The 19,212-nt window shown below is 57.2% G+C and overlaps 8 non-coding genes and 7 pseudogenes across 8 annotated transcripts; all 15 read right to left on the bottom strand.

The window, feature by feature from the left end:
• Positions 1-1,011: 1,011 nt before the first annotated feature.
• On the bottom strand, positions 1,012-1,130 carry LOC146636999 (5S ribosomal RNA; annotated as a pseudogene).
• A 623-nt stretch (positions 1,131-1,753) lies between these two features.
• LOC146636998 (5S ribosomal RNA) lies at positions 1,754-1,872 on the bottom strand (annotated as a pseudogene).
• Positions 1,873-3,166: 1,294 nt separating this feature from the next.
• LOC146636997 (5S ribosomal RNA) lies at positions 3,167-3,285 on the bottom strand (annotated as a pseudogene).
• Positions 3,286-4,227: 942 nt separating this feature from the next.
• LOC146636996 (5S ribosomal RNA) lies at positions 4,228-4,346 on the bottom strand. Its single transcript, XR_014905695.1, has one exon. It is a non-coding gene; the product is annotated as a 5S ribosomal RNA (ribosomal RNA).
• Positions 4,347-5,485: 1,139 nt separating this feature from the next.
• LOC146636995 (5S ribosomal RNA) lies at positions 5,486-5,604 on the bottom strand. Its single transcript, XR_014905694.1, has one exon. It is a non-coding gene; the product is annotated as a 5S ribosomal RNA (ribosomal RNA).
• Positions 5,605-7,016: 1,412 nt separating this feature from the next.
• Positions 7,017-7,135, bottom strand: LOC146636994 (5S ribosomal RNA). Its single transcript, XR_014905693.1, has one exon. It is a non-coding gene; the product is annotated as a 5S ribosomal RNA (ribosomal RNA).
• Positions 7,136-8,274: 1,139 nt separating this feature from the next.
• Positions 8,275-8,393, bottom strand: LOC146636993 (5S ribosomal RNA; annotated as a pseudogene).
• Positions 8,394-9,375: 982 nt separating this feature from the next.
• LOC146636992 (5S ribosomal RNA) lies at positions 9,376-9,494 on the bottom strand. The gene has a single exon (XR_014905692.1). It is a non-coding gene; the product is annotated as a 5S ribosomal RNA (ribosomal RNA).
• Positions 9,495-10,001: 507 nt separating this feature from the next.
• LOC146636991 (5S ribosomal RNA) lies at positions 10,002-10,120 on the bottom strand. Its single transcript, XR_014905687.1, has one exon. It is a non-coding gene; the product is annotated as a 5S ribosomal RNA (ribosomal RNA).
• A 1,294-nt stretch (positions 10,121-11,414) lies between these two features.
• Positions 11,415-11,533, bottom strand: LOC146636990 (5S ribosomal RNA; annotated as a pseudogene).
• Positions 11,534-12,515: 982 nt separating this feature from the next.
• Positions 12,516-12,634, bottom strand: LOC146636989 (5S ribosomal RNA). The gene has a single exon (XR_014905681.1). It is a non-coding gene; the product is annotated as a 5S ribosomal RNA (ribosomal RNA).
• Positions 12,635-13,890: 1,256 nt separating this feature from the next.
• On the bottom strand, positions 13,891-14,009 carry LOC146636988 (5S ribosomal RNA). Its single transcript, XR_014905519.1, has one exon. It is a non-coding gene; the product is annotated as a 5S ribosomal RNA (ribosomal RNA).
• Positions 14,010-15,499: 1,490 nt separating this feature from the next.
• LOC146636987 (5S ribosomal RNA) lies at positions 15,500-15,618 on the bottom strand. The gene has a single exon (XR_014905590.1). It is a non-coding gene; the product is annotated as a 5S ribosomal RNA (ribosomal RNA).
• A 941-nt stretch (positions 15,619-16,559) lies between these two features.
• LOC146636986 (5S ribosomal RNA) lies at positions 16,560-16,678 on the bottom strand (annotated as a pseudogene).
• A 2,362-nt stretch (positions 16,679-19,040) lies between these two features.
• On the bottom strand, positions 19,041-19,159 carry LOC146636985 (5S ribosomal RNA; annotated as a pseudogene).
• Positions 19,160-19,212: the final 53 nt, after the last annotated feature.

Here is a 19,212-nt window from a genome sequence, read left to right as displayed (position 1 = left end):
CCTCAGCCAGCAGCCACAGGCCCTGGTGTGGTGTAGGTGGCCTCAGCCAGCAGCCACAGGCCCTTGTGTGGTGTAAGTGGCCTCAGCCAGCAGCCACAGGCCCTGGTGTGGTGTAGGTGGCCTCAGCCAGCAGCCACAGGCCCTGGTGTGGTGTACGTGGCCTCAGCCAGCAGCCACAGGCCCTGGTGTGGTGTAAGTGGCCTCAGCCAGCAGCCACAGGCCCTGGTGTGGTGTAAGTCGCCTCAGCCAGAAGCCACAGGCACTGGTGTGGTGTAAGTGGCCTCAGCCAGCAGCAAAAGGGCCCTGGTGTGGTGTAAGTCGCCTCAGTCAGCAGCCACAGACCCTGGTGTGGTGTAATTGGCCTCAATAGCAACTAATGCCCTGGTGTGGTGTAGGTGGCCTCAGCCAGCAGCCACAGGCCCTGGTGTGGTGTAAGTGGCCTCAGCCAGCAGCCACAGGCCCTGGTGTGGTGTAAGTGGCCTCAGCCAGAGCCACAGGCCCTGATGTGGTGTAAGTGGCCTGAGCAAGAGCCACAGGCCCTGGTGTGGTGTAAGTGGCCTGAGCAAGAGCCACAGGCCCTGGTGTGTTGTAAGTGGCCTCAGCCAGCAGCCACAGGCCCTGGTGTGGTGTAGGTGGCCTCAGCCAGAAGCCACAGGCCCTGGTGTGGTGTAAGTGGCCTGAGCAAGTGCCACAGGCCCTGGTGTGGTGTAATTGGCCTCAATAGCAACTAAGGCCCTGGTGTGGTGTAGGTGGCCTCAGCCAGCAGCCACAGGCCCTGGTGTGGTCTAAGTGGCCTCAGCCAGCAGCCACAGGCCCTGATGTGGTGTAAGTGGCCCCAGCCGGTCACTCAGGCCCTGGTGTGGTGTAGGTGGCATCAGCTAGCAGCACAAGACATTGGAAAACAGCCAAAAGCAATGTCGTTAATGTGCCCTCATTAATGGGGAGCTGCTTTTGGTCTTTTAATACACCCCTTCTCTGGATCAAAAGCGGTTCAATGACATGAAAATGAAAGGCTTACAGCACCAGGTATTCCCAGGCAGTCTCCCATCCAAGTAGTAACCAAGCCCAGCCCTGCTTAGCTTACGAGATCAGACGAGGTCGGGCGTGCTCAGGGTGGTGTGGCTGTAAGATGCTGGCCCCAGCACAATGTCTCAATTTATGGATTCAAGTGATTAGGTGGCAAGTACCTGAAGTTACGAAGACAATCCTATAACCATACCTGCATGTTTGCATAATACCCTAACCCAAAGGCTCAGTTTGGCATTTATCCAACAGCACAGGCCCTGGATTGTTGAAGATGGCCTCAGGAACCAGCACAGGGCCTGGTGTATTGTACATGGCCACAGCAAGCAGCACAGGGCCTGGTTTGGTGAAGATGGCCTCGGCCAGAAGCACAGGGCCTGGTGTGATATGAGTGGCCTGAGCAAGAGCCACAGACCCTGGTGTGGTGTAATTGGCCTCAATAGCAACTAAGGCCCTGGTGTGGTGTAGGTGGCCTCAGCCAGCAGCCACAGGCCCTGGTGTGGTGTAAGTGGCCTCAGCCAGCAGCCACAGGCCCTGATGTGGTGTAAGTGGCCCCAGCCGGTCACTCAGGCCCTGGTGTGGTGTAGGTGGCATCAGCTAGCAGCACAAGACATTGGAAAACAGCCAAAAGCAATGTCGTTAATGTGCCCTCATTAATGGGGAGCTGCTTTTGGTCTTTTAATACACCCCTTCTCTGGATCAAAAGCGGTTCAATGACATGAAAATGAAAGGCTTACAGCACCAGGTATTCCCAGGCAGTCTTCCATCCAAGTACTAACCAAGCCCAGCCCTGCTTAGCTTCGGAGATCAGACAAGGTCGGGCGTGCTCAGGGTGGTATGGCCGTAAGCTGCTGGCCCCACCACAATGTCTCAATTTATGGATTCAAGTGATTAGGTGGCAAGTACCTGAAGTTACAAAGACAATCCTATAACCATACCTGCATGTTTGCATAATACCCTAACCCAAAGGCTCAGTTTGGCATTTATCCAACAGCACAGGCCCTGGATTGTTGAAGATGGCCTCAAGAACCAGCACAGGACCTGGTGTGTTTTACATGGCCACAGCAAGCAGCACAGGGCCTGGTTTGGTGAAGATGGCCTCAGCAAGCAGCCACAGGCCCTGGTTTGGTGTAAGTGGCCTCAGCCAGCAGCCACAGGCCCTGGTGTGTTGTAAGTGGCCTCAGCCAGCAGCCACAGGCACTGGTGTGGTCTAAGTGGCCTCAGCCAGTGCCACAGGCCCTGGTGTGGTGTAAGTGGCCTGAGCAAGAGCCACAGGCCCTGGTGTGGTGTAAGTGGCCTCAGCCAGCAGCCACAGGCCCTGGTGTGGTGTAAGTGGCCTCAGCCAGCAGCCACAGGCCCTGGTGTGGTGTAAGTGGCCTCAGCCAGTGCCACAGGCCCTGGTGTGGTGTAAGTGGCCTGAGCAAGAGCCACAGACCCTGGTGTGGTGTAATTGGCCTCAATAGCAACTAATGCCCTGGTGTGGTGTAGGTGGCCTCAGCCAGCAGCCACAGGCCCTGGTGTGGTGTAAGTGGCCTCAGCCAGCAGCCACAGGCCCTGGTGTGGTGTAAGTGGCCTCAGCCAGAGCCACAGGCCCTGATGTGGTGTAAGTGGCCTGAGCAAGTGCCACAGGCCCTGGTGTGGTGTAAGTGGCCTGAGCAAGAGCCACAGGCCCTGGTGTGTTGTAAGTGGCCTCAGCCAGCAGCCACAGGCCCTGGTGTGGTGTAGGTGGCCTCAGCCAGAAGCCACAGGCACTGGTGTGGTGTAAGTGGCCTCAGCCAGCAGCAAAAGGTCCCTGGTGTGGTGTAAGTGGCCTGAGCAAGTGCCACAGGCCCTGGTGTGGTGTAAGTGGCCTCAATAGCAAATAAGGCCCTGGTGTGGTGTAAGTGGCCTGAGCAAGAGCCACAGGGCCTGGTTTGGTGAAGATGGCCTCGGCCAGAAGCGCAGGGCCTGGTGTGATGTGAGTGGCCTGAGCAAGAGCCACAGGCCCTGGTGTGGTGTAAGTGGCCTCAGCTAGCAGCACAAGACATTGGAAAAGAGCCAAAAGCAGTGTCGTTAATGTGCCCTCATTAATGGGCAGCAGCTTTTGGTCTTTTAATACACCCCTTCTCTGGATCAAAAGTGGTTCAATGACATGAAAATGAAAGACTTACAGCACCAGGTATTCCCAGGCAGTCTCCCATCCAAGTACTAACCAAGCCCAGCCCTGCTTAGCTTCCGAGATCAGGCGAGGTCGGGCGTGCTCAGAGTGGTATGGCCGTAAGCTGCTGGCCCCAGCACAATGTCTCAATTTATGGATTCAAGTGATTAGGTGGCAAGTACCTGAAGTTACGAAGACAATCCTATAACCATACCTGCATGTTTGCATAATACCCTAACCCAAAGGCTTAGTTTGGCATTTATCCAACAGCACAGGCCCTGGATTGTTGAAGATGGCCACAGCAAGCAGCACAGGGCCTGGTTTGGTGAAGATGGCCTCGGCCAGAAGCGCAGGGCCTGGTGTGATGTGAGTGGCCTGAGCAAGAGCCACAGGCCCTGGTGTGGTGTAAGTGGCCTCAGCCAGCAGCCACAGGCCCTGGTGTGGTGTAAGTCGCCTCAGCCAGAAGCCACAGGCACTGGTGTGGTGTAAGTGGCCTCAGCCAGCAGCAAAAGGGCCCTGGTGTGGTGTAAGTCGCCTCAGTCAGCAGCCACAGGCCCTGGTGTGGTGTAGGTGGCCTCAGCCAGCAGCCACAGGCCCTGGTGTGGTGTAAGTGGCCTCAGCCAGCAGCCACAGGCCCTGGTGTGGTGTAAGTGGCCTCAGCCAGTGCCACAGGCCCTGGTGTGGTGTAAGTGGCCTGAGCAAGAGCCACAGACCCTGGTGTGGTGTAATTGGCCTCAATAGCAACTAATGCCCTGGTGTGGTGTAGGTGGCCTCAGCCAGCAGCCACAGGCCCTGGTGTGGTGTAAGTGGCCTCAGCCAGCAGCCACAGGCCCTGGTGTGGTGTAAGTGGCCTCAGCCAGAGCCACAGGCCCTGATGTGGTGTAAGTGGCCCCAGCCGGTCACTCAGGCCCTGGTGTGGTGTAGGTGGCATCAGCTAGCAGCACAAGACATTGGAAAACAGCCAAAAGCAATGTCGTTAATGTGCCCTCATTAATGGGCAGATGCTTTTGGTCTTTTAATACACCCCTTCTCTGGATCAAAAGCGGTTCAATGACATGAAAATGAAAGGCTTACAGCACCAGGTATTCCCAGGCAGTCTCCCATCCAAGTACTAACCAAGCCCAGCCCTGCTTAGCTTCCGAGATCAGACGAGGTCGGGCGTGCTCAGGGTGGTATGGCCGTAAGCTGCTGGCCCCAGCACAATGTCTCAATTTATGGATTCAAGTGATTAGGTGGCAAGTACCTGAAGTTACGAAGACAATCCTATAACCATACCTGCATGTTTGCATAATACCCTAACCCAAAGGCTCAGTTTGGCATTTATCCAACAGCACAGGCCCTGGATTGTTGAAGATGGCCTCAGGAACCAGCACAGGGCCTGGTGTGTTGTACATGGCCACAGCAAGCAGCACAGGGCCTGGTTTGGTGAAGATGGCCTCGGCCAGAAGCGCAGGGCCTGGTGTGATGTGAGTGGCCTGAGCAAGAGCCACAGGCCCTGGTGTGGTGTAAGTGGCCTCAGCCAGCAGCCACAGGCCCTGGTGTGGTGTAAGTCGCCTCAGCCAGAAGCCACAGGCACTGGTGTGGTGTAAGTGGCCTCAGCCAGCAGCAAAAGGGCCCTGGTGTGGTGTAAGTCGCCTCAGTCAGCAGCCACAGGCCCTGGTGTGGTGTAGGTGGCCTCAGCCAGCAGCCACAGGCCCTGGTGTGGTGTACGTGGCCTCAGCCAGCAGCCACAGGCCCTGGTGTGGTGTAAGTGGCCTCAGCCAGCAGCCACAGGCCCTGGTGTGGTGTAAGTGGCCTCAGCCAGTGCCACAGGCCCTGGTGTGGTGTAAGTGGCCTGAGCAAGAGCCACAGACCCTGGTGTGGTGTAATTGGCCTCAATAGCAACTAATGCCCTGGTGTGGTGTAGGTGGCCTCAGCCAGCAGCCACAGGCCCTGGTGTGGTGTAAGTGGCCTCAGCCAGCAGCCACAGGCCCTGGTGTGGTGTAAGTGGCCTCAGCCAGAGCCACAGGCCCTGATGTGGTGTAAGTGGCCTGAGCAAGAGCCACAGGCCCTGGTGTGGTGTAAGTGGCCTGAGCAAGAGCCACAGGCCCTGGTGTGTTGTAAGTGGCCTCAGCCAGCAGCCACAGGCCCTGATGTGGTGTAAGTGGCCCCAGCCGGTCACTCAGGCCCTGGTGTGGTGTAGGTGGCATCAGCTAGCAGCACAAGACATTGGAAAACAGCCAAAAGCAATGTCGTTAATGTGCCCTCATTAATGGGGAGCTGCTTTTGGTCTTTTAATACACCCCTTCTCTGGATCAAAAGCGGTTCAATGACATGAAAATGAAAGGCTTACAGCACCAGGTATTCCCAGGCAGTCTCCCATCCAAGTACTAACCAAGCCCAGCCCTGCTTAGCTTCCGAGATCAGACGAGGTCGGGCGTGCTCAGGGTGGTATGGCCGTAAGCTGCTGGCCCCAGCACAATGTCTCAATTTATGGATTCAAGTGATTAGGTGGCAAGTACCTGAAGTTACGAAGACAATCCTATAACCATACCTGCATGTTTGCATAATACCCTAACCCAAAGGCTCAGTTTGGCATTTATCCAACAGCACAGGCCCTGGATTGTTGAAGATGGCCTCAAGAACCAGCACAGGACCTGGTGTGTTTTACATGGCCACAGCAAGCAGCACAGGGCCTGGTTTGGTGAAGATGGCCTCAGCAAGCAGCCACAGGCCCTGGTTTGGTGTAAGTGGCCTCAGCCAGCAGCCACAGGCCCTGGTGTGTTGTAAGTGGCCTCAGCCAGCAGCCACAGGTCCTGGTGTGGTCTAAGTGGCCTCAGCCAGTGCCACAGGCCCTGGTGTGGTGTAAGTGGCTTGAGCAAGAGCCACAGGCCCTGGTGTGGTTTAAGTGGCCTCAGCCAGCAGCCACAGGCCCTGGTGTGGTGTAAGTGGCCTGAGCAAGTGCCACAGGCCCTGGTGTGGTGTAAGTGGCCTAAGCCAGAGCCACAGGCCCTGGTGTGGTGTAAGTGGCCTCAATAGCAAATAAGGCCCTGGTGTGGTGTAAGTGGCCTGAGCAAGAGCCACAGGGCCTGGTTTGGTGAAGATGGCCTCGGCCAGAAGCGCAGGGCCTGGTGTGATGTGAGTGGCCTGAGCAAGAGCCACAGGCCCTGGTGTGGTGTAAGTGGCCTCAGCCAGAGCCACAGGCCCTGATGTGGTGTAAGTGGCCCCAGCCGGTCACTCACGCCCTGGTGTGGTGTAGGTGGCCCCAGCCGGTCACTCACGCCCTGGTGTGGTGTAGGTGGCATCAGCTAGCAGCACAGGGCCTGGTTTGGTGAAGATGGCCTCGGCCAGAAGCGCAGGGCCTGGTGTGATGTGAGTGGCCTGAGCAAGAGCCACAGGCACTGGTGTGGTGTAAGTCGCCTCAGCCAGCAGCCACAGGCCCTGGTGTGGTGTAAGTCGCCTCAGCCAGAAGCCACAGGCACTGGTGTGGTGTAAGTCGCCTCAGCCAGCAGCAAAAGGGCCCTGGTGTGGTGTACGTCGCCTCAGCCAGCAGCCACAGGCCCTGGTGGGGTGTAGGTGGCCTCAGCCAGCAGCCACAGGCCCTGGTGTGGTGTAAGTGGCCTCAGCCAGCAGCCACAGGCCCTGGTGTGGTGTAAGTCGCCTCAGCCAGTGCCACAGGCCCTGGTGTGGTGTAAGTGGCCCCAGCCGGTCACTCAGGCCCTTGTGTGGTGTAGGTTGCATCAGCTAGCAGCACAAGACATTGGAAAAGAGCCAAAAGCAATGTCGTTAATGTGCCCTCATTAATGGGCAGATGCTTTTGGTCTTTTAATACACCCCTTCTCTGGATCAAAAGCGGTTCAATGACATGAAAATGAAAGGCTTACAGCACCAGGTATTCCCAGGCAGTCTCCCATCCAAGTACTAACCAAGCCCAGCCCTGCTTAGCTTCCGAGATCAGACGAGGTCGGGCGTGCTCAGGGTGGTATGGCCGTAAGCTGCTGGCCTCAGCACAATGTCTCAATTTATGGATTCAAGTGATTAGGTGGCAAGTACCTGAAGTTACGAAGACAATCCTATAACCATACCTGCATGTTTGCATAATACCCTAACCCAAAGGCTCAGTTTGGCATTTATCCAACAGCACAGGCCCTGGATTGTTGAAGATGGCCTCAGGAACCAGCACAGGGCCTGGTGTGTTGTACATGGCCACAGCAAGCAGCACAGGGCCTGGTTTGGTGAAGATGGCCTCGGCCAGAAGCGCAGGGCCTGGTGTGATGTGAGTGGCCTGAGCAAGAGCCACAGGCCCTGGTGTGGTGTAAGTGGCCTCAGCCAGCAGCCACAGGCCCTGGTGTGGTGTAAGTCGCCTCAGCCAGAAGCCACAGGCACTGGTGTGGTGTAAGTGGCCTCAGCCAGCAGCAAAAGGGCCCTGGTGTGGTGTAAGTCGCCTCAGTCAGCAGCCACAGGCCCTGGTGTGGTGTAGGTGGCCTCAGCCAGCAGCCACAGGCCCTGGTGTGGTGTACGTGGCCTCAGCCAGCAGCCACAGGCCCTGGTGTGGTGTAAGTGGCCTCAGCCAGCAGCCACAGGCCCTGGTGTGGTGTAAGTGGCCTCAGCCAGTGCCACAGGCCCTGGTGTGGTGTAAGTGGCCTGAGCAAGAGCCACAGACCCTGGTGTGGTGTAATTGGCCTCAATAGCAACTAATGCCCTGGTGTGGTGTAGGTGGCCTCAGCCAGCAGCCACAGGCCCTGGTGTGGTGTAAGTGGCCTCAGCCAGCAGCCACAGGCCCTGGTGTGGTGTAAGTGGCCTCAGCCAGAGCCACAGGCCCTGATGTGGTGTAAGTGGCCTGAGCAAGAGCCACAGGCCCTGGTGTGGTGTAAGTGGCCTGAGCAAGAGCCACAGGCCCTGGTGTGTTGTAAGTGGCCTCAGCCAGCAGCCACAGGCCCTGATGTGGTGTAAGTGGCCCCAGCCGGTCACTCAGGCCCTGGTGTGGTGTAGGTGGCATCAGCTAGCAGCACAAGACATTGGAAAACAGCCAAAAGCAATGTCGTTAATGTGCCCTCATTAATGGGGAGCTGCTTTTGGTCTTTTAATACACCCCTTCTCTGGATCAAAAGCGGTTCAATGACATGAAAATGAAAGGCTTACAGCACCAGGTATTCCCAGGCAGTCTCCCATCCAAGTACTAACCAAGCCCAGCCCTGCTTAGCTTCCGAGATCAGACGAGGTCCGGCGTGCTCAGGGTGGTATGGCCGTAAGCTGCTGGCCCCAGCACAATGTCTCAATTTATGGATTCAAGTGATTAGGTGGCAAGTACCTGAAGTTACGAAGACAATCCTATAACCATACCTGCATGTTTGCATAATACCCTAACCCAAAGGCTCAGTTTGGCATTTATCCAACAGCACAGGCCCTGGATTGTTGAAGATGGCCTCAAGAACCAGCACAGGACCTGGTGTGTTTTACATGGCCACAGCAAGCAGCACAGGGCCTGGTTTGGTGAAGATGGCCTCAGCAAGCAGCCACAGGCCCTGGTTTGGTGTAAGTGGCCTCAGCCAGCAGCCACAGGCCCTGATGTGGTGTAAGTGGCCCCAGCCGGTCACTCACGCCCTGGTGTGGTGTAGGTGGCCCCAGCCGGTCACTCACGCCCTGGTGTGGTGTAGGTGGCATCAGCTAGCAGCACAGGGCCTGGTTTGGTGAAGATGGCCTCGGCCAGAAGCGCAGGGCCTGGTGTGATGTGAGTGGCCTGAGCAAGAGCCACAGGCACTGGTGTGGTGTAAGTCGCCTCAGCCAGCAGCCACAGGCCCTGGTGTGGTGTAAGTCGCCTCAGCCAGAAGCCACAGGCACTGGTGTGGTGTAAGTCGCCTCAGCCAGCAGCAAAAGGGCCCTGGTGTGGTGTAAGTCGCCTCAGCCAGCAGCCACAGGCCCTGGTGGGGTGTAGGTGGCCTCAGCCAGCAGCCACAGGCCCTGGTGTGGTGTAAGTGGCCTCAGCCAGCAGCCACAGGCCCTGGTGTGGTGTAAGTCGCCTCAGCCAGTGCCACAGGCCCTGGTGTGGTGTAAGTGGCCCCAGCCGGTCACTCAGGCCCTTGTGTGGTGTAGGTTGCATCAGCTAGCAGCACAAGACATTGGAAAAGAGCCAAAAGCAATGTCGTTAATGTGCCCTCATTAATGGGCAGATGCTTTTGGTCTTTTAATACACCCCTTCTCTGGATCAAAAGCGGTTCAATGACATGAAAATGAAAGGCTTACAGCACCAGGTATTCCCAGGCAGTCTCCCATCCAAGTACTAACCAAGCCCAGCCCTGCTTAGCTTCCGAGATCAGACGAGGTCGGGCGTGCTCAGGGTGGTATGGCCGTAAGCTGCTGGCCCCAGCACAATGTCTCAATTTATGGATTCAAGTGATTAGGTGGCAAGTACCTGAAGTTACGAAGACAATCCTATAACCATACCTGCATGTTTGCATAATACCCTAACCCAAAGGCTCAGTTTGGCATTTATCCAACAGCACAGGCCCTGGATTGTTGAAGATGGCCACAGCAAGCAGCACAGGGCCTGGTTTGGTGAAGATGGCCTCGGCCAGAAGCGCAGGGCCTGGTGTGATGTGAGTGGCCTCAGCCAGCAGCCACAGGCCCTGGTGTGGTGTAAGTGGCCTCAGCCAGCAGCCACAGGCCCTGATGTGGTGTAAGTGGCCCCAGCCGGTCACTCAGGCCCTGGTGTGGTGTAGGTGGCATCAGCTAGCAGCACAAGACATTGGAAAACAGCCAAAAGCAATGTCGTTAATGTGCCCTCATTAATGGGGAGCTGCTTTTGGTCTTTTAATACACCCCTTCTCTGGATCAAAAGCGGTTCAATGACATGAAAATGAAAGGCTTACAGCACCAGGTATTCCCAGGCAGTCTCCCATCCAAGTACTAACCAAGCCCAGCCCTGCTTAGCTTCCGAGATCAGACGAGGTCGGGCGTGCTCAGGGTGGTATGGCCGTAAGCTGCTGGCCCCAGCACAATGTCTCAATTTATGGATTCAAGTGATTAGGTGGCAAGTACCTGAAGTTACGAAGACAATCCTATAACCATACCTGCATGTTTGCATAATACCCTAACCCAAAGGCTCAGTTTGGCATTTATCCAACAGCACAGGCCCTGGATTGTTGAAGATGGCCTCAAGAACCAGCACAGGACCTGGTGTGTTTTACATGGCCACAGCAAGCAGCACAGGGCCTGGTTTGGTGAAGATGGCCTCAGCAAGCAGCCACAGGCCCTGGTTTGGTGTAAGTGGCCTCAGCCAGCAGCCACAGGCCCTGGTGTGTTGTAAGTGGCCTCAGCCAGCAGCCACAGGCCCTGGTGTGGTCTAAGTGGCCTCAGCCAGTGCCACAGGCCCTGGTGTGGTGTAAGTGGCCTGAGCAAGAGCCACAGGCCCTGGTGTGGTGTAAGTGGCCTCAGCCAGCAGCCACAGGCCCTGGTGTGGTGTAAGTGGCCTCAGCCAGCAGCCACAGGCCCTGGTGTGGTGTAAGTGGCCTCAGCCAGTGCCACAGGCCCTGGTGTGGTGTAAGTGGCCTGAGCAAGAGCCACAGACCCTGGTGTGGTGTAATTGGCCTCAATAGCAACTAATGCCCTGGTGTGGTGTAGGTGGCCTCAGCCAGCAGCCACAGGCCCTGGTGTGGTGTAAGTGGCCTCAGCCAGCAGCCACAGGCCCTGGTGTGGTGTAAGTGGCCTCAGCCAGAGCCACAGGCCCTGATGTGGTGTAAGTGGCCTGAGCAAGTGCCACAGGCCCTGGTGTGGTGTAAGTGGCCTGAGCAAGAGCCACAGGCCCTGGTGTGTTGTAAGTGGCCTCAGCCAGCATCCACAGGCCCTGGTGTGGTGTAGGTGGCCTCAGCCAGAAGCCACAGGCACTGGTGTGGTGTAAGTGGCCTCAGCCAGCAGCAAAAGGTCCCTGGTGTGGTGTAAGTGGCCTGAGCAAGTGCCACAGGCCCTGGTGTGGTGTAAGTGGCCTCAATAGCAAATAAGGCCCTGGTGTGGTGTAAGTGGCCTGAGCAAGAGCCACAGGGCCTGGTTTGGTGAAGATGGCCTCGGCCAGAAGCGCAGGGCCTGGTGTGATGTGAGTGGCCTGAGCAAGAGCCACAGGCCCTGGTGTGGTGTAAGTGGCCTCAGCTAGCAGCACAAGACATTGGAAAAGAGCCAAAAGCAGTGTCGTTAATGTGCCCTCATTAATGGGCAGCTGCTTTTGGTCTTTTAATACACCCCTTCTCTGGATCAAAAGCGGTTCAATGACATGAAAATGAAAGACTTACAGCACAAGGTATTCCCAGGGAGTCTCCCATCCAAGTACTAACCAAGCCCAGCCCTGCTTAGCTTCCGAGATCAGACGAGGTCGGGCGTGCTCAGAGTGGTATGGCCGTAAGCTGCTGGACCCAGCACAATGTCTCAATTTATGGATTCAAGTGATTAGGTGGCAAGTACCTGAAGTTACGAAGACAATCCTATAACCATACCTGCATGTTTGCATAATACCCTAACCCAAAGGCTTAGTTTGGCATTTATCCAACAGCACAGGCCCTGGATTGTTGAAGATGGCCACAGCAAGCAGCACAGGGCCTGGTTTGGTGAAGATGGCCTCGGCCAGAAGCGCAGGGCCTGGTGTGATGTGAGTGGCCTGAGCAAGAGCCACAGGCCCTGGTGTGGTGTAAGTGGCCTCAGCCAGCAGCCACAGGCCCTGGTGTGGTGTAAGTCGCCTCAGCCAGAAGCCACAGGCACTGGTGTGGTGTAAGTGGCCTCAGCCAGCAGCAAAAGGGCCCTGGTGTGGTGTAAGTCGCCTCAGTCAGCAGCCACAGGCCCTGGTGTGGTGTAGGTGGCCTCAGCCAGCAGCCACAGGCCCTGGTGTGGTGTAAGTGGCCTCAGCCAGCAGCCACAGGCCCTGGTGTGGTGTAAGTGGCCTCAGCCAGCAGCCACAGGCCCTGGTGTGGTGTAAGTGGCCTCAGCCAGTGCCACAGGCCCTGGTGTGGTGTAAGTGGCCTGAGCAAGAGCCACAGACCCTGGTGTGGTGTAATTGGCCTCAATAGCAACTAATGCCCTGGTGTGGTGTAGGTGGCCTCAGCCAGCAGCCACAGGCCCTGGTGTGGTGTAAGTGGCCTCAGCCAGCAGCCACAGGCCCTGGTGTGGTGTAAGTGGCCTCAGCCAGAGCCACAGGCCCTGATGTGGTGTAAGTGGCCCCAGCCGGTCACTCAGGCCCTTGTGTGGTGTAGGTTGCATCAGCTAGCAGCACAAGACATTGGAAAAGAGCCAAAAGCAATGTCGTTAATGTGCCCTCATTAATGGGCAGATGCTTTTGGTCTTTTAATACACCCCTTCTCTGGATCAAAAGCGGTTCAATGACATGAAAATGAAAGGCTTACAGCACCAGGTATTCCCAGGCAGTCTCCCATCCAAGTACTAACCAAGCCCAGCCCTGCTTAGCTTCCGAGATCAGACGAGGTCGGGCGTGCTCAGGGTGGTATGGCCGTAAGCTGCTGGCCCCAGCACAATGTCTCAATTTATGGATTCAAGTGATTAGGTGGCAAGTACCTGAAGTTACGAAGACAATCCTATAACCATACCTGCATGTTTGCATAATACCCTAACCCAAAGGCTCAGTTTGGCATTTATCCAACAGCACAGGCCCTGGATTGTTGAAGATGGCCTCAGGAACCAGCACAGGGCCTGGTGTGTTGTACATGGCCACAGCAAGCAGCACAGGGCCTGGTTTGGTGAAGATGGCCTCGGCCAGAAGCGCAGGGCCTGGTGTGATGTGAGTGGCCTGAGCAAGAGCCACAGGCCCTGGTGTGGTGTAAGTGGCCTCAGCCAGCAGCCACAGGCCCTGGTGTGGTGTAAGTCGCCTCAGCCAGAAGCCACAGGCACTGGTGTGGTGTAAGTGGCCTCAGCCAGCAGCAAAAGGGCCCTGGTGTGGTGTAAGTCGCCTCAGTCAGCAGCCACAGGCCCTGGTGTGGTGTAGGTGGCCTCAGCCAGCAGCCACAGGCCCTGGTGTGGTGTACGTGGCCTCAGCCAGCAGCCACAGGCCCTGGTGTGGTGTAAGTGGCCTCAGCCAGCAGCCACAGGCCCTGGTGTGGTGTAAGTGGCCTCAGCCAGTGCCACAGGCCCTGGTGTGGTGTAAGTGGCCTGAGCAAGAGCCACAGACCCTGGTGTGGTGTAATTGGCCTCAATAGCAACTAATGCCCTGGTGTGGTGTAGGTGGCCTCAGCCAGCAGCCACAGGCCCTGGTGTGGTGTAAGTGGCCTCAGCCAGCAGCCACAGGCCCTGGTGTGGTGTAAGTGGCCTCAGCCAGAGCCACAGGCCCTGATGTGGTGTAAGTGGCCTGAGCAAGAGCCACAGGCCCTGGTGTGGTGTAAGTGGCCTGAGCAAGAGCCACAGGCCCTGGTGTGGTGTAAGTGGCCTGAGCAAGTGTCACAGGCCCTGGTGTGGTGTAATTGGCCTCAATAGCAACTAAGGCCCTGGTGTGGTGTAGGTGGCCTCAGCCAGCAGCCACAGGCCCTGGTGTGGTGTAGGTGGCCTCAGCCAGCAGCCACAGGCCCTGATGTGGTGTAAGTGGCCCCAGCCGGTCACTCAGGCCCTGGTGTGGTGTAGGTGGCATCAGCTAGCAGCACAAGACATTGGAAAAGAGCCAAAAGCAGTGTCGTTAATGTGCCCTCATTAATGGGCAGCTGCTTTTGGTCTTTTAATACACCCCTTCTCTGGATCAAAAGCGGTTCAATGACATGAAAATGAAAGGCTTACAGCACCAGGTATTCCCAGGCAGTCTCCCATCCAAGTACTAACCAAGCCCAGCCCTGCTTAGCTTCCGAGATCAGACGAGGTCGGGGGTGCTCAGGGTGGTATGGCCGTAAGCTGCTGGCCCCAGCACAATGTCTCAATTTATGGATTCAAGTGATTAGGTGGCAAGTACCTGAAGTTACGAAGACAATCCTATAACCATACCTGCATGTTTGCATAATACCCTAACCCAAAGGCTCAGTTTGGCATTTATCCAACAGCACAGGCCCTGGATTGTTGAAGATGGCCTCAGGAACCAGCACAGGGCCTGGTGTGTTGTACATGGCCACAGCAAGCAGCACAGGGCCTGGTTTGGTGAAGATGGCCTCGGCCAGAAGCACAGGGCCTGGTGTGATGTGAGTGGCCTGAGCAAGAGCCACAGGCCCTGGTGTGGTGTAAGTGGCCTCAGCCAGCAGCCACAGGCCCTGGTGTGGTGTAGGTGGCCTCAGCCAGCAGCCACAGGCCCTGGTGTGGTGTAAGTGGCCTGAGCAAGAGCCACAGGCCCTGGTTTGGTGTAAGTGGCCTCAGCCAGCAGCCACAGGCCCTGGTGTGTTGTAAGTGGCCTCAGCCAGCAGCCACAGGCCCTGGTGTGGTGTAAGTGGCCTGAGCAAGAGCCACAGGCCCTGGTTTGGTGTAAGTGGCCTCAGCCAGCAGCCACAGGCCCTGGTGTGTTGTAAGTGGCCTCAGCCAGCAGCCACAGGCCCTGGTGTGGTGTAAGTGGCCTGAGCAAGAGCCACAGGGCCTGGTTTGGTGAAGATGGCCTCGGCCAGAAGCGCAGGGCCTGGTGTGATGTGAGTGGCCTGAGCAAGAGCCACAGGCCCTGGTGTGGTGTAAGTGGCCTCAGCCAGCAGCCACAGGCCCTGGTGTGGTGTAAGTCGCCTCAGCCAGAAGCCACAGGCCCTGGTGTGGTGTAAGTCGCCTCAGCCAGAAGCCACAGGCACTGGTGTGGTGTAAGTGGCCTCAGCCAGCAGCAAAAGGGCCCTGGTGTGGTGTAAGTCGCCTCAGTCAGCAGCCACAGGCCCTGGTGTGGTGTAGGTGGCCTCAGCCAGCAGCCACAGGCCCTGGTGTGGTGTAAGTGGCCTCAGCCAGCAGCCACAGGCCCTGGTGTGGTGTAAGTGGCCTCAGCCAGCAGCCACAGGCCCTGGTGTGGTGTAAGTGGCCTCAGCCAGTGCCACAGGCCCTGGTGTGGTGTAAGTGGCCTGAGCAAGAGCCACAGACCCTGGTGTGGTGTAATTGGCCTCAATAGCAACTAATGCCCTGGTGTGGTGTAGGTGGCCTCAGCCAGCAGCCACAGGCCCTGGTGTGGTGTAAGTGGCCTCAGCCAGCAGCCACAGGCCCTGGTGTGGTGTAAGTGGCCTCAGCCAGAGCCACAGGCCCTGATGTGGTGTAAGTGGCCCCAGCCGGTCACTCAGGCCCTTGTGTGGTGTAGGTTGCATCAGCTAGCAGCACAAGACATTGGAAAAGAGCCAAAAGCAATGTCGTTAATGTGCCCTCATTAATGGGCAGATGCTTTTGGTCTTTTAATACACCCCTTCTCTGGATCAAAAGCGGTTCAATGACATGAAAGGCTTACAGCACCAGGTATTCCCAGGGAGTCTCCCATCCAAGTACTAACCAAGCCCAGCCCTGCTTAGCTTCCGAGATCAGACGAGGTCAGGCGTGCTCAGGGTGGTATGGCCGTAAGCTGCTGGCCCCAGCACAATGTCTCAATTTATGGATTCAAGTGATTAGGTGGCAAGTACCTGAAGTTACGAAGACAATCCTATAACCATACCTGCATGTTTGCATAATACCCTAACCCAAAGGCTCAGTTTGGCATTTATCCAACAGCACAGGCCCTGGATTGTTGAAGATGGCCTCTGGAACCAGCACAGGGCCTGGTGTGTTGTACATGGCCACAGCAAGCAGCACAGGGCCTGGTTTGGTGAAGATGGCCTCGGCCAGAAGCACAGGGCCTGGTGTGATGTGAGTGGCGTGAGCAAGAGCCACAGGCACTGGTGTGGTGTAAGTCGCCTCAGCCAGCAGCCACAGGCCCTGGTGTGGTGTAAGTCGCCTCAGCCAGAAGCCACAGGCACTGGTGTGGTGTAAGTGGCCTCAGCCAGCAGCAAAAGGGCCCTGGTGTGGTGTAAGTCGCCTCAGCCAGCAGCCACATGCCCTGGTGGGGTGTAAGTGGCCTCAGCCAGCAGCCACAGGCCCTGGTGTGGTGTAAGTCGCCTCAGCCAGTGCCACAGGCCCTGGTGTGGTGTAAGTGGCCTGAGCAAGAGCCACAGACCCTGGTGTGGTGTAATTGGCCTCAATAGCAACTAAGGCCCTGGTGTGGTGTAAGTGGCTTCAGCCAGCAGCCACAAGCTCTGGTGTGGTGTAACTGGCCTCAGCCAGCAGCCACAGGCCCTGGTGTGGTGTAAGTGGCCTCAGCCAGAGCCACAGGCCCTGATGTGGTGTAAGTGGCCCCAGCCGGTCACTCAGGCCCTGGTGTGGTGTAGGTGGCATCAGCTAGCAGCACAAGACATTGGAAAAGAGCCAAAAGCAATGTCGTTAATGTGCCCTCATTAATGGGCAGCTGCTTTTGGTCTTTTAATACACCCCTTCTCTGGATCAAAAGCGGTTCAATGACATGAAAATGAAAGGCTTACAGCACCAGGTATTCCAAGGCAGTCTCCCATCCAAGTACTAACCAAGCCCAGCCCTGCTTAGCTTCCGAGATCAGACGAGGTCAGGCGTGCTCAGGGTGGTATGGCCGTAAGCTGCTGGCCCCAGCACAATGTCTCAATTTATGGATTCAAGTGATTAGGTGGCAAGTACCTGAAGTTACGAAGACAATCCTATAACCATACCTGCATGTTTGCATAATACCCTAACCCAAAGGCTCAGTTTGGCATTTATCCAACAGCACAGGCCCTGGATTGTTGAAGATGGCCACAGAAAGCAGCACAGGGCCTGGTTTGGTGAAGATGGCCTCGGCCAGAAGCACAGGGCCTGGTGTGATATGAGTGGCCTGAGCAAGAGCCACAGGCCCTGGTGTGTTGTAAGTGGCCTCAGCCAGCAGCCACAGGCCCTGGTTTGGTGTAAGTGGCCTCAGCCAGCAGCCACAGGCCCTGGTGTGTTGTAAGTGGCCTCAACCAGCAGCCACAGGCCCTGGTGTGGTCTAAGTGGCCTCAGCCAGTGCCACAGGCCCTGGTGTGGTGTAAGTCGCCTGAGCCAGAAGCCACAGGCACTGGTGTGGTGTAAGTGGCCTCAGCCAGCAGCAAAAGGGCCCTGGTGTGGTGTAAGTCGCCTCAGCCAGCAGCCACAGGCCCTGGTGTGGTGTAGGTGGCCTCAGCCAGCAGCCACAGGCCCTGGTGTGGTGTAAGTGGCCTCAATAGCAACTAAGGCCCTGGTGTGGTGTAAGTGGCTTCAGCCAGCAGCCACAGGCTCTGGTGTGGTGTAACTGGCCTCAGCCAGCAGCCACAGGCCCTGGTGTGATGTGAGTGGCCTGAGCAAGAGCCACAGGCCCTGGTGTGGTGTAAGTGGCCTCAGCCAGCAGCCACAGGCCCTGGTGTGGTGTAAGTCGCCTCAGCCAGAAGCCACAGGCACTGGTGTAGTGTAAGTGGCCTCAGCCAGCAGCAAAAGGGCCCTGGTGTGGTGTAAGTCGCCTCAGTCAGCAGCCACAGGCCCTGGTGTGGTGTAGGTGGCCTCAGCCAGCAGCCACAGGCCCTGGTGTGGTGTAAGTGGCCTCAGCCAGTGCCACAGGCCCTGGTGTGGTGTAAGTGGCCTGAGCAAGAGCCACAGACCCTGGTGTGGTGTAATTGGCCTCAATAGCAACTAATGCCCTGGTGTGGTGTAGGTGGCCTCAGCCAGCAGCCACAGGCCCTGGTGTGGTGTAAGTGGCCTCAGCCAGCAGCCACAGGCCCTGGTGTGGTGTAAGTGGCCTAAGCCAGAGCCACAGGCCCTGGTGTGGTGTAAGTGGCCTCAATAGCAAATAAGGCCCTGGTGTGGTGTAAGTGGCCTGAGCAAGAGCCACAGGCCCTGATGTGGTGTAAGTGGCCCCAGCCGGTCACTCACGCCCTGGTGTGGTGTAGGTGGCCCCAGCCGGTCACTCACGCCCTGGTGTGGTGTAGGTGGCATCAGCTAGCAGCACAGGGCCTGGTTTGGTGAAGATGGCCTCGGCCAGAAGCGCAGGGCCTGGTGTGATGTGAGTGGCCTGAGCAAGAGCCACAGGCACTGGTGTGGTGTAAGTCGCCTCAGCCAGCAGCCACAGGCCCTGGTGTGGTGTAAGTCGCCTCAGCCAGAAGCCACAGGCACTGGTGTGGTGTAAGTGGCCTCAGCCAGCAGCAAAAGGGCCCTGGTGTGGTGTAAGTCGCCTCAGCCAGCAGCCACAGGCCCTGGTGGGGTGTAAGTGGCCTCAGCCAGCAGCCACAGGCCCTGGTGTGGTGTAAGTCGCCTCAGCCAGTGCCACAGGCCCTGGTGTGGTGTAAGTGGCCTGAGCAAGAGCCACAGACCCTGGTGTGGTGTAATTGGCCTCAATAGCAACTAAGGCCCTGGTGTGGTGTAAGTGGCTTCAGCCAGCAGCCACAAGCTCTGGTGTGGTGTAATTGGCCTCAGCCAGCAGCCACAGGCCCTGGTGTGGTGTAACTGGCCTCAGCCAGAAGCCACAGGCACTGGTGTGGTGTAAGTGGCCTCAGGAACCAGCACAGGGCCTGGTGTGTTGTACATGGCCACAGCTAGCAGCAGAGGGCCAGGTTTGGTGAAGATGGCCTCGGCCAGAAGCGCAGGGCCTGGTGTGATGTGAGTGGCCTGAGCAAGAGCCACAGGCCCTGGTGTGGTGTAAGTGGCCTCAATAGCAACTAAGGCCCTGGTGTGGTGTAAGTGGCCTCAGCCAGCAGCCACAGGCCCTGGTGTGGTGTAAGTGGCCTCAGCCAGCAGCCACAGGCCCTGATGTGGTGTAAGTGGCCCCAGCCGGTCACTCAGGCCCTGGTGTGGTGTAGGTGGCATCAGCTAGCAGCACAAGACATTGGAAAACAGCCAAAAGCAATGTCGTTAATGTGCCCTCATTAATGGGGAGCTGCTTTTGGTCTTTTAATACACCCCTTCTCTGGATCAAAAGCGGTTCAATGACATGAAAATCAAAGGCTTACAGCACAAGGTATTCCCAGGCAGTCTCCCATCCAAGTACTAACCAAGCCCAGCCCTGCTTAGCTTACGAGATCAGACGAGGTCGGGCGTGCTCAGGGTGGTATGGCCGTAAGATGCTGGCCCCAGCACAATGTCTCAATTTATGGATTCAAGTGATTAGGTGGCAA

Source organism: Diplotaxodon limnothrissa, linkage group LG3 (assembly GCF_057381915.1).
Source record: "Diplotaxodon limnothrissa isolate DT_005_m linkage group LG3, D_limnothrissa_male_GT1.1, whole genome shotgun sequence".
Lineage (NCBI taxonomy): Eukaryota > Metazoa > Chordata > Actinopteri > Cichliformes > Cichlidae > Diplotaxodon > Diplotaxodon limnothrissa.
Note: the sequence above shows the minus strand (reverse complement) of the source record. Positions and strands in the feature narration are given on the sequence as shown.